Here is a 21,930-nt window from a genome sequence, read left to right as displayed (position 1 = left end):
ACACAGAGCTTCCTCAACACTGATGGTCGACAGATACACAAAGATAGCAAAGAATAATGCCATGATAGTTCAACGCTAACAAAGTTAAAACATACATTATTTACACTTGGGTGTTTTATAATTTAAGGCATTCAATAATGTATATAGATACCAGTCTGTTGTTGATATGATTACCCCCCCCCCCCCCCCCCCCCCAGTGAGCTTTATAAGGCACCAGTAAGTAAGATGTTTAACAATTCAAAACAGAAAAACAACGGCCTTATTTAAGCTAAAACTACATCTTGGATATGAAAAAATTCCAAGGAAGTTTGAGGTTTGGAATACATTTCTCCGTTCGGCAGTAAAACCAATGCCGAGGACATCCATATAGTTGCTCGGAATTTATTGATTGATTGAGCGTTGTTTTCTAAACGTCAAGTGGCAAATTTATAAAGATACATGTAATTCATACTTTTGTAGAATTTTAAATTTGTATAAATTGTATACTATTTCTTAAACGTATACCATTCCGTTCATATTGTTGAAGCCAATGCAATATAGGTGAAAAATGTACATTTTTAAAATGTTCTAACATCATCCTTTTTATTTGCACAGGCACGTCCTAAACATTTTCTCTGGCACCTTGCAGATCGTCCACACACTTTACTGCACAGTACGAGGCATGAAATAGATCTACGTCGTCTGCCAAACTTCTTAGTGAGAGTGACACCAACTGCAAAAATAATATATTTATATTGAACTTAGTTCCAGCTTCTAGCCTTTTTAGTCATTTTACACAGTACTTTTTTTAGACAGTACTTACAATAGGCACTGTATTTTGATATGGTAGTTACATACAGTCAAAACGTTTAGACATGGTAGACACTATAGAACAAAGTAAAATCACAAAAATACTGAAATACAGAAAATTCAAAACGGTAAGTTCCACATCAAAATGGAAAAAAAGATCAACACATCAAACGAATGGACAACAACTGTTATATTTCTGACTTGATACAGCCATTTTCTTATGTAGAAAATGGTGGATTGAACCTTGTTTTATAGCGACATACCTCTCACTTGTATGACAGTCGCATCAAATCCCATTATATTGACAATGATGTGTAACAAAAACAGAAATAAAAGATAAAATTGTCGAAATAGGGGTACAGCAGACATCACCGTGTCACAATCTCAATCAGAACAAAAACAAACAAATATTTAACAAAGAAACACAAAAAAGCATATATCAAATTTAACAACCACTTTTGCTTATTTATATTTGTACTTTATTCAAGCATTTTAAAATCAATCCCAAAAGGATTGAAATAATTAAAGTCCTGTTATCGAATGGCTAGATAAACATGAACTCTGATGTAGAATGTAAACGTCACACAGGTAGATATAGAAAATAATTTTTCGTTCAAAGTAATCAAAAATTAAAATAGAACAATAACATAATGGTGGGCTGTTTAAAGTGCAGATAAAGAGAAAATGCTTAAGAAAAAACATTTTTTGCTTCATTGGAGCAAAGTCGAAAAAAAAGGATTTCAGATTAATATGATGAGTGTGAATGTCATGTGGAAAAGGGGGGGTCTACAAACAATAACATCAATTTCATTATTAGTATGTTTTGTGTCAAGAAAACATGATGTTTAATAAAGTTTCTTATGTCTACAAAAGAAGAACGACAGCGACAGAGAAAGATCACCGCATATCACAAAATACGACAAGACAAAGGCAGGTATACAAGAGGGAAAAAAAGGAAACAGACAATACAAAGCAGAAGAGCATCTAACAAAATCACTGACCGGACGTTGCAGGGTATTTATACATTTCTAAAAACAGAAAAGACACAAGGTATAGATCTGAGAGTACTCACAGTTACTAAGTAACAGCTAGTTCAAAGCCACTAGCAACTAATGAAAAAAAATCATGCATCAAAGACTAAATTAACAATAAGTGCACATCCAACATCCAATGGATTTAGTTTAAAGACGTCATTAACAGTCGGAGCAAACCAAGACATTGTGCAATGCTAATATATAGGTTTTTATCGATTGTAGTATCGTGAATGTGAATATGTATATATCAATTATAGTATCACAAGGTCATGTGTATCTCTGACTATTTATGACGTCTTTACAATAAATCCATTGGATGTTAGATGCCTGATTTTTTTTATTAGATGTTGGTGGCTTTGATCTAGCTGTCCGTAACTTCGAGTACTCTCAGATCAGTAATTATAGTCTTTTTGTTGTTGGGATATACAAGTACCCTGCCACGTCCACTCTGTACATAAATAAGCCGTTATTTTCTTGTTTTTTTTACATTTTACATTTGTCAATTCGGGACTTTTATAGCTGACTATGCGGTATGGGCTTTGGTCATTGTTGAAGGCCGTATGGTGACCTATAATTGTTAATTTCTGTGTCATTTGGTCTCTTGTGTATTGTTGTCTCATTGACATTAACAAAAAATCTTCTTTTTTTATATTTGCTTATATTACACACTATTTTGAATTTTATATACGTACATCCATAATCATTCGGTGTGCTTCCAAACTGTCCACGTGCAAATCCTCTCCCTCCTACGTTCCAGCTTCTGTCTCTCCCGAAATCAGCACCACCATATGCTTCTACTCCTTATTAAAAAAAATATTTTTATAACTTTGTTCATACATTTCTGGTATGAATAAACAGAATGTGTAAAATTCATTAAATGGCGAAAAAACAATCTTAAAATATTTTGCTAAAAATACACCAAAAAAAAAACAAGGTCAAGACTTCAATCAATATAGTGTATATAAAGAAGGAACAAATTCAAGTCAATCTAATAAGATGGCATGAAAACTAAAGTGAATTGACAACATATAGTACAGTTAATGTAAATCCATCTTACCTTGTAAGTTTAGTGTTTACACTTGCTTATATATAGTATGACAATCTATTTTGTCAAATGAATTTTTATACAAACTTTGCTTTGGTGAATTGCACAAGATCATCATGGAGATTGTGGTTTTCTGCACTGTTGTTGTAATGGTTGAAGTACAATTGCTGATCGTATAAAATAGTATAACGAATGTGGTATTTATATCAGATGAAGTTCTTTAAAGGCTTATTTTTTAACGGCCAGCATATTTTGATATTGTACTACTTTGTGCTGTTTTATTTACACCTCTCTGTTTGTCGTTTTTTGACGTTCGCTTTGTTTTATCAATGATAAAAAAAACAGAGACTAAAAATAGTCAGTCATGAACGTTGTCAGGGGTTTTCTATTTATACCTTCATGGTTTGACAGTCTCTGCTAAATTTAATATGCATTAAGCAAAATTGTAGTTATCAATAAGACTTTAATATACAGAGTAAAAATGTCTGAAATTGTTTTTTTTTTTTTTTTTTTATGTCTCTAAGGTATGACGAATTGTAGAAAGGACAACATACACATATAAGCAGAATACTTTTGGAAACACCACGGATCCAATAGTAATACAAAATTGTACATTTAATAAAAATGTATGACCATGGAAGTAATATTTAGAAGGAATAACAACGACTAATTAGCATGTATTTATAGCATGCTGAGCTCTGTAGTAAAGTCATACGATTTCATCCAATTATAGTCTCAGCGGTAAGAAGGTCGGCGACCACATGGAAGTAATATCTAAATATTACTTCCATGATCTTATTATCTTTCAACCAATAACTTGCAAAGGATTGCGCGAACATTTATCCTTATCAAATTGGATATTTACTTTTATAAATTCAATGATAAGAGCATTATTCATTATAAATATGCATAATATAAACAGCAGACAATATATAATGACCAAAGCATTTTAACAATCGATTATAGTACCATGTGAATGTGTAATCAAACAAATCTAGCTCCACGTGTATATTGTTGTTTGCTTAACATGCAAGCAGTGATAAATATTTCATGCATGTTCAAATCTAACCACATGTAGAAGCATCTGGTTGCAATTATTGTACTTCGTATTATTTTGTCCCTTGTTGAGAAAAAAACTAACGGTGACATTCAAGAAGTTTTTCTTAAAATGGACAAAGGATGTTTGTCTTGCAGTAAATACACCAAATAGCAGCACAGAAACCAGCAAAAATGAATTCTTTTTCTTATCCAAATTAGTTCATGTTGTACCTACCGTCTATAATATTAGGATTTCTTAAATCACCGTGCAGGTAACCTCCAAGGTTTGATCCACTAGGCCATGTACGCAGGCCACCTACATTCCCAGAAAGATCTCCAGTATGCTCCAAAATTCTCGACCCTATTTGCAAATTACATGTTATATAAAAAGTAATTGTGAAAGACTTATAAAAGCATACTATTATTGAGACGATTCAGTGCGCTACACGACTTGTTTCTCGAACAACCCTCAGCAGGTACCGTCAAGGCCAAATTTTCGGATAGCCAATAAATAAAACATTTGTGATTAACAAATCAAAATGAACATAATCTTTTCATCTAAAGCTGTATTAAGTTAACTTATATTTTGGAGTTGCATCTCTAGTTTTATTATAACTACACAAGTTATAACTGAATATTTCAAGTTAGGTCAAGTTAGAAAACAAGCACTGGCTATTGATAGTTTACAAGCACAAATACTGACTCAGTGAAAGTAATAACTGCAAATACTACATATATATGACCAAGTTTGCTGTTTAAAGTTTCTACCTTTATAATTTTAGATAAAGGGCAAACTTTTCTCGAAAATTAGTAAAATATCGTCTTTAAGCACAACAAATCTTGTCTGATAGTTATTATCATATTTGTGATTTTGAAGATCTGTTAGCTAAAAGAGGGACGAAAGATACCAAAGGGACAGTCAAACTCATAAATCTAAAACAAACTGACAACGCCATGGCTAAAAATGAAAAAGACAAACAAACAACAGCACACACGACACAACATAGAAAACTAAAGAATAAACAACACGAACCCCACCAAAAAACTAGGGGTGATCTCAGGTGCTCCGGAAGGGTAAGCAGATCCTGCTCCACATGCGGCACCCGTCATGTTGCTTATGTGATATCAAATCCGGTAAATGGTCCAATTCGGTAGGTCACATTCATGAAAGGGAAGGGGATTGTAGTTACGATGTAAGGAACATATCCGATATCATTTGTGAAACGGTTATTCCATAACGGTCAACCAACTCGTGATGGCGTCCGTAAAATTTACGAAGGGATGATTTCAACTTCACCATTTGGAACTCTTGGTTTAATAGCTTCCTTGTGAGCTAATTGTCTTTTGATGTTCACATTTTCTACTTATCGCTGTAATAAATAGACACACACTTGTAAATTAGTCAAGCATTGCGATTTAAGGACAATAATACATAAACGGAGTCATTCTATGGATCGGAAATATTGGCATTTTATACAGAACTTGTATTACTCATCATTTCTGTTATTTGTAGTTTCTACCACTTATTATATTGTTCAAGATAAAAAATAAAAACTTGGAAATTGAAATTCATATATTATCTTTGCCCTAAAACTTTACGTCATACAAGCACTTGCTTCAGATATAAAATATAAGTGTATAAATTCAGATCTTTATAGGGTTACTTACAGCTAGGTGTCTGTGACGAAGATCCTCGAAAACAGAGTACGAAAACAATGCACAGAATGGAAAGTCTTGACATATTGGCTTACCTAAAAGATATTAGTTGACAAGACTATCGTCGATTAACTTCTTGATTTATTGTACTTACAAAAATAACAAACTCCAAGGTAAATTAAAAAAGTGGGAAGCTCATAATACATACTGAATATCAAAACAATAATTACATTTGTACAGTTATTAAGAATGGACATTCTATTCCGTCAATACAATGAAAAAATAAACATGTTTTGTCCTTATAAAAGGGTTTGGCAGACATTTGGTAACTACACCGTATGCCAATAGTTCATGTAAATAATAATTATAAAAACAAGGAGATCTGGTATAATTTCCAACGAGAAAGTTATTCACCCTTAAACAAAATGACGTGAATGTTAGCTACTATAGTATAGGTCAACGTACGGCTTTCAACAACGCACACAGCCCATACTGTACACTTGAGTTAGACATTAAAGGTCCAATACAAACTTACTTAAAAATTTCAATTTAGAAACAAGTCGATAAGACAATATTCTTAGTATTGGTAGATGTTGTTATATGAACAATATTGAAGATGAATATAATTTATGTTGATTTGTTCCGTATATAGAACTCTTAGTAAGTATGGTATACAAATGAATGTGTTATAATGAGTTATCTCTGTATAATATAATTGTTTTCTGTCATATTCATCATATTCTTATGTAAAGACCTCGTTAAAGCAATGTTGTGGGAAACGCAACAAAATTCAATCGTTCAATATTAGCACATACATATTAACATAAAAACAGATGTAGACTTACGTAATTCGTTATTGTTGCTGCGTGGTCTTATGTTTTCTTTGTTTTACCCTGTTGTTATATATACCCCTTATGTTAAGTGGTATACTCGATTAAATAGCCAATCAAAAACATCTCATTAGGATAGGCATAATCGCATGGGCACAGCGCTTCCTTCTTATGGTTTTTAGAAAACAACACGTTACACAAAATAGATACTATCTAGATATGCATCTTATTGATAAAGTGATAACTTCCTAATGCATATAAAGACATATTTATACAAACATTATTGATGCACGTTTATTTTGCTAATTAAAATATAAAATACTAGTATATGTTATAATAAAGTTATAAATCATTATGGTATTTTGGGGTCATACACGATGCTGAACGTTAAATACTATTGATTCATTGGTCAAAGTTGCATACAGAAATAAGCGATTTGCTTTTGTGAGTCCTAATGGAAAAAAGTATTTACACATTTTGAATAAAATAAGATTGCAAAGGCTCATTTACTTTTATTTTTCGACACTCTATGAAGGTATTGGCATAATTGCACACCCTTACGTTGGTATTTCAAATAGAAATGAAAAAATTGCCTAGTTAAGATTCATATTTTTAGCCTTTTACTTTAATATGCTTGGTCTACATGCCGTTTTGTGCTTCTTTGTTGCATATTTGTTTGTTTTAATGGCCCCGCAATCAAGTTGTCGGTGCCATATAGTTTTACCCTTGTCCGAAATTCCGATATTCCGAAATTCCGTAATTCCGTCATTCCGCAACACACCATTATACGGAGTTTTTTTCTAAACGCCTTCAGATATTGGGCTGATTTTTGGTATGTGAGGTTACCATGATGAGTTTTAGATCAAGTTTAAGTTTTGTTCCGCTCCACTAATTTTTGACGAAATTACGGGCTTTGGACTTTAATAAATTGTTGAAAATCACAGTTATACGGATTTTTTTTCTAATCGCCTACAGATATTGGGCTGATTTTTTGGTATGTGAGTTAACCATGATGAGTTACAGATCAAGTTTAAGTTTCTGCTTGGCTAAATTATGCCAAAATTGGGGCTATGGACTTTAATAAATTGTTGAAATTCCGTAATTCCGTAATTCCGTCATTCCACAACAAACCATTATACAGAGGTTTTTTTTGCTGATTTTTGGTATGTGAGGTTACCATGATGAGTTTACAACTTTGAAAATTGTTGAAAATCACAGTTGTACTGATTCTTTTTCTATATGTCTCCAGATTTTGACCTGATTCTTGATATGTGTGACTACCATCATGTTTGTGTCCACATGGGTTATTGAAATTGCATATCTTTCAACTTTTTGATGCAGACTGCTAATTTTGGCCAAAATTATGGGTTTATAACATTGAAAATTGTTGAAAATCACAGTTATACAGACTAATTTTCTATACGCCTCAAGATTTTGAGCTCATTCTTGATATGTGAGACTACCATCATGTTTGTGTCCACATGTGTTATTGAAATTGCACATTTTTCAACCTTTTGAGACGGGGCCATTCGTGTCGCTTTGACACATCTAGTTTAGTGATTCAGATTATAACACAATGTTGACTGCTGTATATTTTGCATTTTTTCCTAATAATCTATGTCTGTTTGTTTTGTTCACGCATCGTTATCAATGTAATGGAATTTGATGCGTTTGTCCTACAAGTGAGAGGTTTAGCTAGCTATAAAACCAGGCTCAATCCACAATTTTCTCAAAGAAAATGCATGTACTAAGGAATATGACAGTTGTTATCCACACGTTTGATGTGTTTGAGATTTATTTTGCCCTTTGATTAGGAGCTTTTTGTTTTGAAATTTCCTAGGAGTTTTTTTTTTATTTTATTTTTTACTGCATCGGGAGACTTGAGGGTTTCGGTAAAAAAAACATTTGCTCTAGTGTTATAGTCTTTAATTCGTTCACACAATTTATTTTCGACTTACGAGTTTTAATGTTTGTTTTTGTGTTTTTTGACTCTCTTTTGATCACTTTCTATTAGTCAAGCCTTTACAGACATTGTTTTATATCTACGACAAGTAGTGATATATGAAAATGTGAGCGTGTTTTAATGACTCTCATATTAGAATGAAATTCAAAACAGTGTGGCTGTGGCCATTGATTGACACATTAAATTCATCCATTGACTGGGACAATTTAGGTGAACGTTTGTATGTAACGACCACTGCTCACTATGTACTTTTTAAAGACACTTAAACTATGGGGTCACCAAAGGTTCTCAACACCTTAATAAAGTAATTCGAAAAATTAATCAGAAATAACACGATGTTTTGATTTATATCAATTATATAAATCAAAACATAAAGGTTATTCCTGATTAATTTTTCGAATTATTTTATAATTAAAGGCGTTAAGAAACCTTTGGTGACCCCACAGTTTAAATGTCTATCGTAGGTACGTCGTGAACAGTGGTCGTTACAGACAAACGTTCACGTAAATTGTCTCAGTCAATGAATGAATTTTATGTGTCAATCAATGGCCACAGCCACACTGATTTGAATTTCATTCTATAATATAATATTTGTTAAGATGAATTTTAAGATACCTGAAGTAGTTACCACTCTAAAAATACAGTAATTACAAGGAAGATATCATACGCTCTTAAAAGAAAGGCAATTTCTTCAAGGACACTTTATAATAAAGGATCGTCATTTGTCTTCCGCATTCAAAGTAGTGTAGTCGTGATTATATGTATAAAATAGACAAATAAAGAACGTCAACCAATGAATATTTTTTTAATCTATAACTAATATAATTTGAAATTGTAGACTAGAGGAACAGCAGAGAGACTTAACACCGATAACATGCCGCTTGAACATTTGATAATATTGAGCTTTTGTTACCCTTGGTGACTAATAGTCCAATAGCAACTACATATACATGTAAAAATTAAGTGTTGGGTTTATGGTTTCTCTGACGTAGCCCCCGTTTTTTCTGGATCCATGTTTCTCATTAATTTTTAGTTTCAGTGTTATTTGTCTATTGTTCGTCGTTGTGTGCTTTATCTGTTCCCGGGTTTGCCTTTTGTTTATTTAAAAGGTGGTACCTAACACTACAGGGAGATAACTCTGTAAAGTTAGCTAAACGTTTTAATTACGTTGTGTTGTAAAGGGAACATAAAGTTTCTCGATGATCAAAATTGGTATTTGTCAAACTGCTATATAACCAGTGTAATTTTTATGATAAAATGGTTGGTTCAAAATTTTTGATATTTAGATATTTTTGTTAAATGGTCAAAGTAAATACTTTGTCAAAATGTTACGAAAATTAGACGAGCCAAATTAATTTTAGTGAAAGTGTTGGGTACCACCTTAATTGCCCTTCTTTATCCTCTCTACTGTTGCATTACATTTGTATTTTAGTAATTTTGTTTTAATCATGAGTTTTAAATTTTCTTAAGGACTTTTTATCTAATTTTACAAACTACTTTAAATTATATCCAGGTTCTGAACTACACCAAGTTGTAATTGAAATGTGTTATAAAAACTTTTCTCTAATTGTTCGTCAATTTATCCCTTTCTGCACCCATTGTGTAAACAATTTTAATCAACGTGTGGTTCGTTTGTTCTCAGTTCTTCATTGGTTAAAATCCGATTATGACGTCGAATTTTCTTGCTTTCCTCTGAATTTTCTATTGTGACGGCATGAAAAAAGGCGACCATGTCTGATGACGTCACATAGAAAGTACACATCTTTTTGCAGATCATTCGAAAAGAAGGAATACGTTTGCCTGTATATTGTTAGAAAATCATTAGAGAAACAGATTCTACCACCAAATCTCGTGTAATACGATATTTATCCACTCTCGACAGTTAAATTTTAAATATTTAAAACGCTCAGCGAGCCTCTCGTTTTAAATTTGAAAATTTAACTGTCTCGAGTGGATAAAAATCGTATCATACTCGATGCACTGGTAGAATCTATATATAAAGACATAATTATATCATTGATAATCAGCCTCCTCTTAATTCAATATGAAAAAACACATAATTGACAGGTTTTCTGCAAGCTGAAACACAAAAAAAAAAAAAAACAGCAGCCACGTGCACATACTTAACTTTGTGAAGTAGTTTTTTTTTTGCTTTATCCGATATTTGGGCTTTTGAAGTTGTTCTTAAAAACTAAAAGTCTTACACTGAATTTATATTTTTCGCTTTAAGACCAAAATATTGTTGAAGAAAATAACTAAAACAGAACTTGCGTTTCAGGTTAAGAAATTCAAGAGTGAGGGAAACGCACAGAATGCAAGATTTTGCATCATTTTTTCTATAGCTTATTTGGGCCTGGATTGTCCCCTAAACCCTTCACCGATTTTTTTTCCGCATGTTTGACATGACATTCAAAAGAGGCTAGTTATAGCCCAACTTTAATACCTTGTATGTATGCAATATATGGAGTTGGAAATTCAGAAGATTCACTTTCAGAGGATGAGGACTAATTCTGATTAAATTGTACACTTGACTATGCATGTTTTATTAATTTAAGAATAAAAATAATAATTTAAAAACTGTGTATTTTCAAATATTATAATAAGAATGTGAAAATAAATAATCAGTCCCTTGTTTTAATGAAAACGAAAACTCATGTTTTAACAGTGCAACAAATAAATAATCTGGGGCCGGTTTCACGAAGCTATCCTAAGACATGTCATAAGATAAGATAAGATAAGAATTGTATTAATCTAATCAAGAACCCACAAAGGGCATCATTTTACAACACCATATGATTGGAAAAAGCAAAACAGAAAACTAATACCATACTATAACATTATGGACAGGATCAGAGCTTAACACAACATGTGTCTTATGTAACTATTATATTAAATCTTATAATAATAAAATATTAAATTATTTCATATATTTTGTTTACATCTGGATCTTATTTCTAAACCTTTAATAATATAATTTCCTAGGCACATGAGAGTTGGTAAATGCTCATTTGTGAACAGCCAGAAATATTTCTTATCATTAGGTAGTTCTTAAAATTAGTACAAAAAGTGATAACTTTATCAAATAATAATTGCCTCTGTTCATTATATAAAGGACAATTTACTGTAAAATGGGTCTCATCTTCAATAGAATTTGATCCATGTGATAAGCAGTGATGACATAGACGTTGAGTTCTCTCTATGTATGTTTTGCTATATCTATCTTTCTCAATTCTAAGATCATGAGCACTTATTCTCATTTTACATATATCTCTTCTTATACTAAAATCTTTAATTAATAAATAAGCCTCCTTTACAAAGTCAGTCTTGAGGTTGAAATAATTTTCTATTTTACTATTACCTTGTGATAAGGTTTCAGACCTTTTGACCTATCAAAATGTTTTAAAATTGTTACAAAGTTTACATTTTACAAATCTAATTAATTTATTGAGCTTTGCATCTAAATTTTGTATATCAAGTCATCTCATAGATGAATACCAACAATTAATGTTTCCTGCATCTAAAATTTTATTACAAACATAAGCATCATAAAGTAGCCCTTCCAATTTGTTAAGCCTGTGTACATATTTTACCATAGATATAATGACAGAAAAATAAAGAGGAAATCTTGCAACCTTTGATAACACTGCTAAATTTGAGGCTTTCTTATTTTCTTAAGATATATCTTAGGACATGTCTTATGATCCTCTAATGACTATCCTAGGACATATCACAGATCTCGTCTCGAAGCTGTCTTAGGCTGATCTAAGCAAAGATATCCAAAACCTGTCGCAAGTTTTTTAAATTTTCAAATACAAACATTGATTTACGGAAAAAACATAAAAATGTAGAATATCTTTACCATAGACTACTGTATTAACAGTTAACGTAATAATTAATAATTAGATAATTTGCAAAATTAATATAAAAAAGGTAATTTATATAAAAATTAACTATTATAAATAATTCACCAACATATATAAAATGTTTAATACAAAATTGAGAGAAAAAAAGAATAAAATTATGATATTTTCTTGTACAAGTGAGTTGAATCCACTGTATCGGTTATAAAAGGTAAAAGGATAAAATCGTGCATTATTGATATCAATACATTGAATTTTCATTGTTGACAAATCATGATAATCCGTCAATCTATAAAGATTAAGTTATAAGCAGGAAAAGGAGAATAGATAATTATATAATATCAAGATAAATTGCAAAATTAATAAAAAAAAAATGAATTCATCATGATTGCATCATTTTGTCGAAAGAGGAATAATTCTTCCATGACGCTATATATCTAGTAATAATAAGGAGAATTTATACACAAATTTCCATCTGCAATTTTTCTTAAAAGTTACGCAAAATAATTCCACGAGCATATCTTGTTATAACTAGACAAAACATGCTTCATTGTGAATTTTGTAAGTTCGCTTTTATACAGTTTATAGATCAAAAGTTACAAAACAACATAATATAAATAAATACAGATATTGTCCTCTGACTTAAGCAAAACGTAATTCAAAAGCTGCTTATATAAATGTTTCATAATATTCTGTGTACAGCAATCTTGTTCACGCATTACAAACGTGAATCAAAATCCCTCGTGATTTTTAGTAACTTAATATTATCACACTTAAAGGAGGTGTATTTTGTCAACGAATCATATCATGTTCATACAACAGCTTATCTTATTCCACAACTTCATGACAGTCAATAGATTTACGTTCTATACAGAACAGGAACAGCACATGTTGACAAAATGATACTTAACGGTTGGCTGAAAATTTGTCATCTGTTATATATAAGAATTAAATATAAAATGATCAAATGCTATTGAAAAAGGGCACTTAAACAGCGTAATCAAAAAATACCGGTAATATGCAAAAAAGGTGTATAATTGTTCATCTTTTCGTGTTTAATAGGTTTCTAGTTTGGAATCAAAAGCTGAACTTCAATACTGATTTATTTGAAGAAAACAAAAACGCCGAATAAAAAGCAACAGTAATTTCAGATGTTCTTACTTAGCAAATTTGTTTGAATATACCAACCGAGAGAGAAAGAGAGACGAAATCGACAGATGATACCATGGGGACAATAAAAAAAACCAGTTAAATCAAGACAATATCTTAATTTTTTTTTTACGAAAAGACAAATAACTGTTTACAAATAATTACACAGAAAAATACAGATTGAGGAATACGAACCCACTTAAACTTGAGGTAATCTTAGGGTCTCCAAAACAAAGGGTAAACATGTTATGTTCAATAAGTGGACTAATAGGAAGAAAATTTGGTAATTAGTCGCATTTACTAATATCTAGTTGAGCGATTAATGTTGTCATGAATGACAGTTTTACAAAACAGCTTGGTTACAAAGTATTCAGAATGTATGTGTTACAAAGTATTCAGAATGTATGTGTCGTGCTATAAAAATTAATATAAAAATACTGAACTCCGATGAAAATTCAAAAAAAGAAAGTCCCTAATCAAATGGCAATATCAAAATCTCAAACATCAAACAAATGGATAACAACTGTCATATTCCTGACTTGGTATAGGCATTTTCTTATGTAGAAAATGGTGGTTTGAACCTGGTTTTATAGCTAGCTAAAACTCTCGCTCGTATGTCAGTCCCATCAAATTCCATTTTTTGACAACGATGCATGAACAAAACAAACAGGAATAATATGTATAAATGTAAAAAATACAGCAGTCAACATTATTTTATAATCTTAATCACTAAAATAAACATAGAAATGTGTCACAAAGAAGCACACAATGGCATATAGACCAGAGTGTATTTACTCTACGAACACAACGTTTATACACACTAGTTCAATTAAAAGCAGCTAGAAAAAGACACAAGAGTTGTCATCCTTTTACCAGAAAAAAAACTGTCGTTAATAAAATATGTGTACCATAAAATGTACTGCATTGCCACAGTTGTGATATGACGCCTCTCACTTGATAGTGTTGTTGAAATATGTCAAAGTTTCATTTGATTGTATTGAGTATCTCATTGTAATGTTATCCAGACAGGTACTTTATACGTTTTAAATTAAGTACTGAACTTTAGTTGTAATTGCCATGTATTTATACAGGATTATGTACAATCACGAAAATATTACACAATTGGGCCGAATTAATAGATACCTTTGCTGACCAGTGACTTTAAAGTTAATTTCATTAAGTTGATATATCTTTTAGTTGTGTCTTTTGGTTAAACGGATATTTCTCTTTTTGTGATCTGAAATTGTGTTAATTTAAGTATTCGGATGCGAGTCCGTTCTTTGAGTAAGACAAGAGTGTGTTGGCGGTTATTCATAAATACCATATTTATATGTGTAGTCTGTCAAATGTGCTTTTAGTTTGTTATTTGTTACTTAAATATCAAGTCGGTTAAGAGATCTACAGAGCTCACGTTTACTGTGTAAATTTGTACATATGATGTCCGACTCTCAATAAAATTCTTACTACTTACTTACTTTCTACCATAAATTTTTAGAATTTAATTATTTCGAGTATTTATTTACAGTATGTATACAGTAAAGAGATTATAGAAAATTGTCATCACTTACAAAAAATTAACATACATTTCAAGACTAAACAGTTTGCTGTTTGTTATCATTATATTTCTTTTATACATTTTTTTTACTTTAAGACATACAACATTCTTAACCTTCAAATTCGCTAATTTTATTTAAAAACATCCAATGCAACATTCATTTTTATTTTATGATTTTTTTTCTTGAATAAAATGATAATTTTTAAGAAATTTGTATCTCTCTTAAGTTTCTTTAGTTTTCCTTATATATGACCTTTATTCTTGAGCAACATCCATTCATTATATTATGTATAGTACATAATTCAATAAATTGTAGGCATTCCATGATTATATTCATCTTTGCACAATGTCATGTTTCAAAACTTTTTATAACACTGCTGACTGAAATCTTATCAAGCAAAAAGTATAATAAGAAAATTACCGAACCCTAAGGAATATTCGAATTGGAAAGTCTCTTATCAGATAGCAAAATTAAAAGCACACATCAAACGAATGGATAACAAACGTCATATTACTGACTTGGAGTTGAAGCTGGTGTTATAGCTAGCAAAACCTTTCACTTGTATGAAAGTCGCATAAAATTCCATTATATAGTACTATAATAAGTTTTTAGTCTTTCCTGACAGTACTGATACGTAAGAGGGTAGAAATGTACCAAAATAACGTGGGGAAATTCTTGGTAGTGTAGTATATGACGTTAAACCGTTTTTTTAGAGTGCATTTCCTTTTCTGTGCATATTATTATTGTATATATTTTTAAGCACCCTTTGCTAATCCACTAGTTTAATAGTATTACTAGCTCTTACACCATTCACTTATTAATGACAACTATTTATGCTCGAGACGATAGCAAAATAAAAAAAAAACAACACATCTAGAGATAAACATGCGGTCCTCAACAATGCTTAAGCTCTAAATCACCTTACATGTAAGTTAAACGAATTGATAAGGGACTTCTGGTTGAATTGTTATAGTTTGTTTAAATCATTATAGCAAGATCGACTTTAGCGAGAAGTTTCCTTCGGGTGGAATCTACCCTTCAAAAAATAATAACAAATACCTTTTAATGAAATAGTGTCGTTTTATAAAAAAGCAATATTGAAAATAATGGTTAATTGAATTGGAATGAATGAAGCGAGGGGAAACGTACTTCAAAGTGAAGAAAACAAAAACGCCACAAAAGAAAGATTTTAGCATGTTAATTCCTGTGTAAAAATAAGCTATGGTGTACAAATATTCAATAATTAAAAGAAAATGTTTTTAAAATCGCATTGAGGAAGCTAAATCCCTCGAATAATTATGCTTTTATCGTCTTTATATTTTATTGAGATTCTGTTTTAAAATTGTATTAATCCTTCATTAAGTAAACTAAGTTATGGTCTGCTAAGTTTAAAACTTGGTTATTGTTCAAAAATCAATTGTAAATTCTTTATAAATACTTTATAGATGTGTATTGAATAAATGTAATGCCCTTTAAACAAGATTATGAAGTTATCAATAATACATATTTACTTGAATGACATCTGAACAAGATTATATACAAAGTTATTTTCATTTGAGGTATGAGAGAACTAAGATAGATAAAACTTCAGCATATTTACTGTTCATTTCAGATGGTGAGTTTTATATGTTATGTGCTTTAAACATGTTCAAACAGTGAATTATGCTCTTAGTTTAATTTTCTGTTGAAATATTAAAATAATGAAATAATAAAATATGAACTTAAAAGTTCTGTTTTACCAATATGTTTCCGAATAATTTGAGACGTGCGTATATTATTCTATCATTTTGGTGGTAGTTTTTTTTTTTGGGGGGGGGGGAGGGGGGTAAATATCGAGTAACAATGACATCTGAAATAATACGATACGATCGAATATTGCAGAACTGAAGTTATACTTTGTTGACAAGATTTTTCAAAACGGAAAATTGAGTTCATGTCAAAGTTCCTTGTGTCAATTTTTGAATGCAGACGTTCGACTCGTCTTTGCCTGCCGTTATTTATATCGATACATTGTATGGTTGCTTAACGTCCAGTGGCATATATTTCATGCATGTTCAGGAGAGGGTTAAAGTACCAATACATACAATAGGTAGGTCATGTAATAAAGGTCGTGCGGGATGAAGGACGGTTACATTTTGACTACCACTCGAGGCATCAGATTTATCGCCCCCATTCTGACCGGAAGTGGCTGTGTACTCGTTAATCCCGCATAACCAAACACACTCACCTCTTTCACAAGGATTTCACTGCCGATCGGAAGAAGACATGTAGTGAACATATCTCTATTCACAAGTCATGTGGTATGCCAATGAAACAACTGTCCACCTAAGTTCAAATGAAGCGGGTGTAAGTAATTATAGACAACCGTACATCTCCGAACAACGAGTAACAACCCATACCGTATAGTCAGCTATAAAAGCCTCCGACATGAAAAATATAAAAACACATCAATCGGGCTAAACTAGTTTGCTGGCGCCAAACCTTGCCAATAACCTGAGACAATGTTTAAAAGTATAACGACGTAAGAAAAATATAAAAATCAGTTGAAAAGTGCTAAAGACATCAGATTGTCGAAAACACCGAAGCATATCTACAGATCCCACAACAAAAGCCAATGCTCTATTTGTTTCCAGTCACTGATATCGAGAACAACACAAAAGCAATAGTTTTATTTGAATAATAATTTCTAAATGTCAAGTACACAATCATTGCAAAATGTTTAAAATTTTGTTAATTTGCTTTTCAAAAATTTGCTGAACACTTGGCTTACACTGATCATCCAGTTTATTGAGTACTATTTGTGGACCTTGTGCAAACAAATCTACACCCAAAACCTTGATGTAACGTATATATACATCAACAACTCGTGTAAACAAACATCCATTAATGGTCATGCGACAAATGTCAACGGACGGATAGTTTGAATATGAAACTAAAGAAAACATCAGGAGCCTCGCAAGTAGTTGTCGTAAGTCATATATTTCTTCGCGTTATTTCGAGGATTTTATTTTGATGATAGATCTGACACTTTATTTCGCTAAACTTATTCTTTTAGATTATAAACTTATAGATTTATAGTTGGCCTACTGTCTTTCATTGAAAGGTTGCGGCCTTCTAGATGTCTATTAATGCTTCTCGTTAGATTATGATTCATTGTGGTTACCTAACTTCTTTTATTCATATATATTCCCTTCCCCCCAAAACAAAAATACAAAAAATAGTGAGAGACAGTGTTTGGTTTTTAGCAAAGTGCATATCAGTAGTCAAGCAAACACCAGAAAAGTACAAAAATATCATGTAATTGAAAGATAAAAAGTCGCATAACTTTGAAACCGCGAAACAAAAGACAAAAGATGATTGTATTTTTATTCAAGAATTAGCCTTCGTTGAATGTTTAATTGGAATTGTTTTATCATTTTTAACCGTTTCTCCTTTATATATGATAAAAAATCTGAATAATTTTCATTGTTTACGAAACATTCGTGCATTTCGGCCATTAAGTTCTCTGATCTTATTTTTTGTTTTTTTTATTTCGTTCAACCATTTTTTAAATTTTGTTCACAGATGGAAGAGAAAATACCAGGCACAAACACACTTTTGTTTAAAAAGACAGGCAGGATAAAAGAAATCACGAACGAAGGAGACACTGGAGCGTCTGTTACAAAGGTTTCTGATCATCATTGTTCAAATTTATCCGTTTTTGGCACAGGATGTTTGAGGAATACTACATCGAACTATAACTTTAATGAACATGAACACACGACATCTCCATTAATTTCAGGATGTAAAAACGAAAAAGATCTTTCATTGAATCAGCTCACCGCAAACCTCAACATAATCCGCGAGGAAGGATTTGGCAAGTTGAGCAGACTTGTTCGAGACTTACATATTGAAAAACATGCATATAAAGAAAACATCGATGACATTGGCCATATTATTGACGAAAGGGTCAGTAAAATGAAATCTGACATTGACCAAGTTCATCTTGAAATGAGGGAAAAATTAAAACAGTTGAAAAGTGAAGCATCACGTAGGATGACAAGTGAAATAGATACTTGCAGGAAAAATGTTAGGGAAATGAACGAATTAGTGCAATCAAGCCTACAAGCATTAGATACAAAAACTGCTGATTATATGCTGTTGTTTCAACTGAACCTACAAATTCTTGAAAAATTAAACTACATGAAATCGTTGAAAACTTCTCAAAGGTTACCCTTGCTAATATTTCAAGGGAATACAATCACAAAAGAGGACATTTCCAGACTGTTGGGATCATTAAATGAAGGCAAACCGAAAACTCATAAAACGTATCACGCTTCTAGTAGGGTCGAAAACTCATTGCAGAATTATCCTTACAACAGTGACGTTGAGAATATTAAAACACTAGAACGCCAACTTGTACCGTTACCAAGAAAAAGACACAGATTTCACCAGTACTCAAGATTACTTTCTCAAGAAAGTAACGAGGGTGTAAACTAAAATAATGTTTTGTTAAATGTCGAATAGAAAATAATAGAGGTTTTGTTTTTAATGTCACATGTTTGCAGACAATTTGTAGCCGGAATCATCCACCAAGTTGATTCAGATTAACTAAGATCTTAATTGATACATGTTCTTAAGTGTGATGTTGTCAGTTGTCAATAATAAACAGTTTGTTAAGCTAGGTAAAATACAATGAATGTATTAAATACAAATTATATAGTTACGTGCACGTCTCGTGTGACATATACGTCTGTGTTGAAATGAATTATTCACTATAAATAACTGTTAAAAGATATGTGAATTTTTCGAAATACTAAGGGTTTTCCAACCAAAGGAGTAGAACGCCTAAGCTATTTTTCTCAAAACCTTTCGGCATTTGGGTCCTAAATGCTCTTTAACTTTGTACCTTTTTGTCCTTTTTTTATTCGAAAATCACTGATGAGTCTTTTAAGACGAAATGCCCGTCTGGGGTACTAAACGTTAATAGATATAAGAAGATGTGATATGAGTGCCAATGGGACAACTCTCCATCAAAGTCACAATTTGTAAAAATAAACCACTATAGGTCAAAGTACGGTCTTCAACACGAAGCTCACACCAAACAGCAAGCATTAAAGGGCCCCAAAAGTGACTAGTGTAAAACCATTCAAACGGGAAAACCAACGTTCTAATCTATTTACAAAACGAGAAACATTAACAAACCACATCAACAAACGACAACTACAGAACATCATTTTCCTGACTAAGAGCAGGTTCAAACAATTGCAGCGGGTTTAAATGTTTTAAAAAAAGGTTTAATCCACCATTTTCTACATTTGAAAATGCTTGTACCAAGTCAGGAATATGACAGTTTCTGTCCATTCGTTTTTGATGCGTTTTTTTATTTGATTTTGCCATGTGATTATGGACTTCCAGAATTGATTTTCCTCTAAGTTCAGAATTTTTGTACATGTACCAACCATCACCCTTATCTGAAACAATAGTGAAACATCACAACATAGAAAGACATACCATAAGCCTGGAATCTATGATGAGTTAATTTATACTATGTTTGTACATATGGACGGAATATGTTAGCTTTAAATACATAGTTTGTTAGATGGGGTAGGTCTCATAAAAAGCGTACAATTAAGATTGGCCGTAAAGTATGAACAATACAGTACACTTACAATCAAGTCGTCAGGTCAGGTTTATTTTGTGAAACTGACTCCTGGTCTCTCTCCTTCTGGAACTCATGATTATCCAATTGTTATTGTGTTTATCTTATCTTCTTCATTGATTTATGAGAGTTGGACATGGGTAAATAACTTTTGCTTTATTTTGCTGTGCTTACAGTCACTGTAAGCATAGTAGAATGGACAACTTTATTATCAAAACTTTATTTGAGTTTATACGAGTGCAATGACTGTATATTTGTAACCCGACTGCATTTTGGTGTGTGTTTGGTATTTTACCTTCTAACTTGTTGATCAAATAATGCTGTTTATGGATCACTGAAGTCTTGTTGTAGACCGGGTATCTATAAGTTTATGGACATTTATATCTAAATGGAAATTCCGTAGATGAATATGACAAACGAGACGATTTTGATTTTGAAATTATCAATTTCCCCCACCTTAGTACCAATATACCAACTTCAACTGCATATGGAATATATATTTCCCAACTTATTCGGTATTCAAGAGCTTGCAGCTCCTACTCAGACTTTGTAAAACGTCACCAGTGTCTGAGCAGAAAGTTGATGAACCAGGGGTATGTCAAAGAACGTCTCGTTTTTTTTTCTAAAAAAGTTCATCGGAAAGTACCAAGAATTTGTTGATAAATATTCCGTATCAACTTCACAAATAATACACGATGGTCTTGACGTGTAGATTTTGCGTACTGACGTTGTTTATCATCTTAATAACGTGTTATATTATTATTTTATTTGTCTTTATTAATATTACTTTTACTGTTAAGTGCGTTATTTGAGATATCCTTTTGACGTAACTCTGTGCTTATGTATCCCATCATACTTTGAACGACAAAATTATTTTATGATGTGACTCTGTACCTATGTATCCCGTCTACTTTGAACCACACTATTATTTTATTTATTATTATTACTTCAACTGTTAAGTCTGTTTTTGTTATATCTATTTTACGTGACTGTCTTTATGTATCCCGTCATACTTTGAACGACAAAATTATTTCACGTCTACCTGTGCGAATTTCAAACGCTCAATTTTACACCAGTACTTAAAACCCTCCATCCTTTATGGGTGCATTTTACATAGATAAATAAAATCGTATAATATAAGCAAAATGAGGATGTTAAAATTTGATGTATGTCTTTTTGTGCTTCTTCGTTACATTTGTTGTTTTTATAGTGATTAAGATGATAACACAATGTTGACTGCTGTACCCCTATTTTTTGACATTTTTACCTATTGTGTCTGTTTGTTTTGTTCACGCATCGGTGACAATATAATGGAATTTGATGCGACTGTCATACAAGTGAGAGGTTTAGCTAGCTACAAAACCAGGTT

General features: G+C 31.7%; 3 long non-coding RNA genes across 3 annotated transcripts; 1 reads left to right on the top strand and 2 right to left on the bottom strand.

Moving 5' to 3' along the window:
* Positions 1-444: 444 nt before the first annotated feature.
* On the bottom strand, positions 445-2,935 carry LOC143067350 (uncharacterized). Its single transcript, XR_012975927.1, has 2 exons — positions 2,516-2,935; positions 445-712 (listed from the first exon to the last, which is right to left on the bottom strand). It is a non-coding gene; the product is annotated as an uncharacterized LOC143067350 (long non-coding RNA).
* Positions 2,936-4,071: 1,136 nt separating this feature from the next.
* Positions 4,072-6,525, bottom strand: LOC143067348 (uncharacterized). The gene is made up of 3 exons (XR_012975926.1): positions 6,408-6,525; positions 5,575-5,657; positions 4,072-4,267 (listed from the first exon to the last, which is right to left on the bottom strand). It is a non-coding gene; the product is annotated as an uncharacterized LOC143067348 (long non-coding RNA).
* Positions 6,526-16,430: 9,905 nt separating this feature from the next.
* LOC143067347 (uncharacterized) lies at positions 16,431-21,707 on the top strand. Its single transcript, XR_012975925.1, has 2 exons — positions 16,431-16,535; positions 18,485-21,707. It is a non-coding gene; the product is annotated as an uncharacterized LOC143067347 (long non-coding RNA).
* The last annotated feature ends 223 nt before the right edge of the window (positions 21,708-21,930 follow it).

This window comes from Mytilus galloprovincialis, chromosome 3 (assembly GCF_965363235.1).
Source record: "Mytilus galloprovincialis chromosome 3, xbMytGall1.hap1.1, whole genome shotgun sequence".
In the NCBI taxonomy this organism is placed as follows: Eukaryota; Metazoa; Mollusca; class Bivalvia; order Mytilida; family Mytilidae; genus Mytilus; species Mytilus galloprovincialis.
Note: the sequence above shows the minus strand (reverse complement) of the source record. Positions and strands in the feature narration are given on the sequence as shown.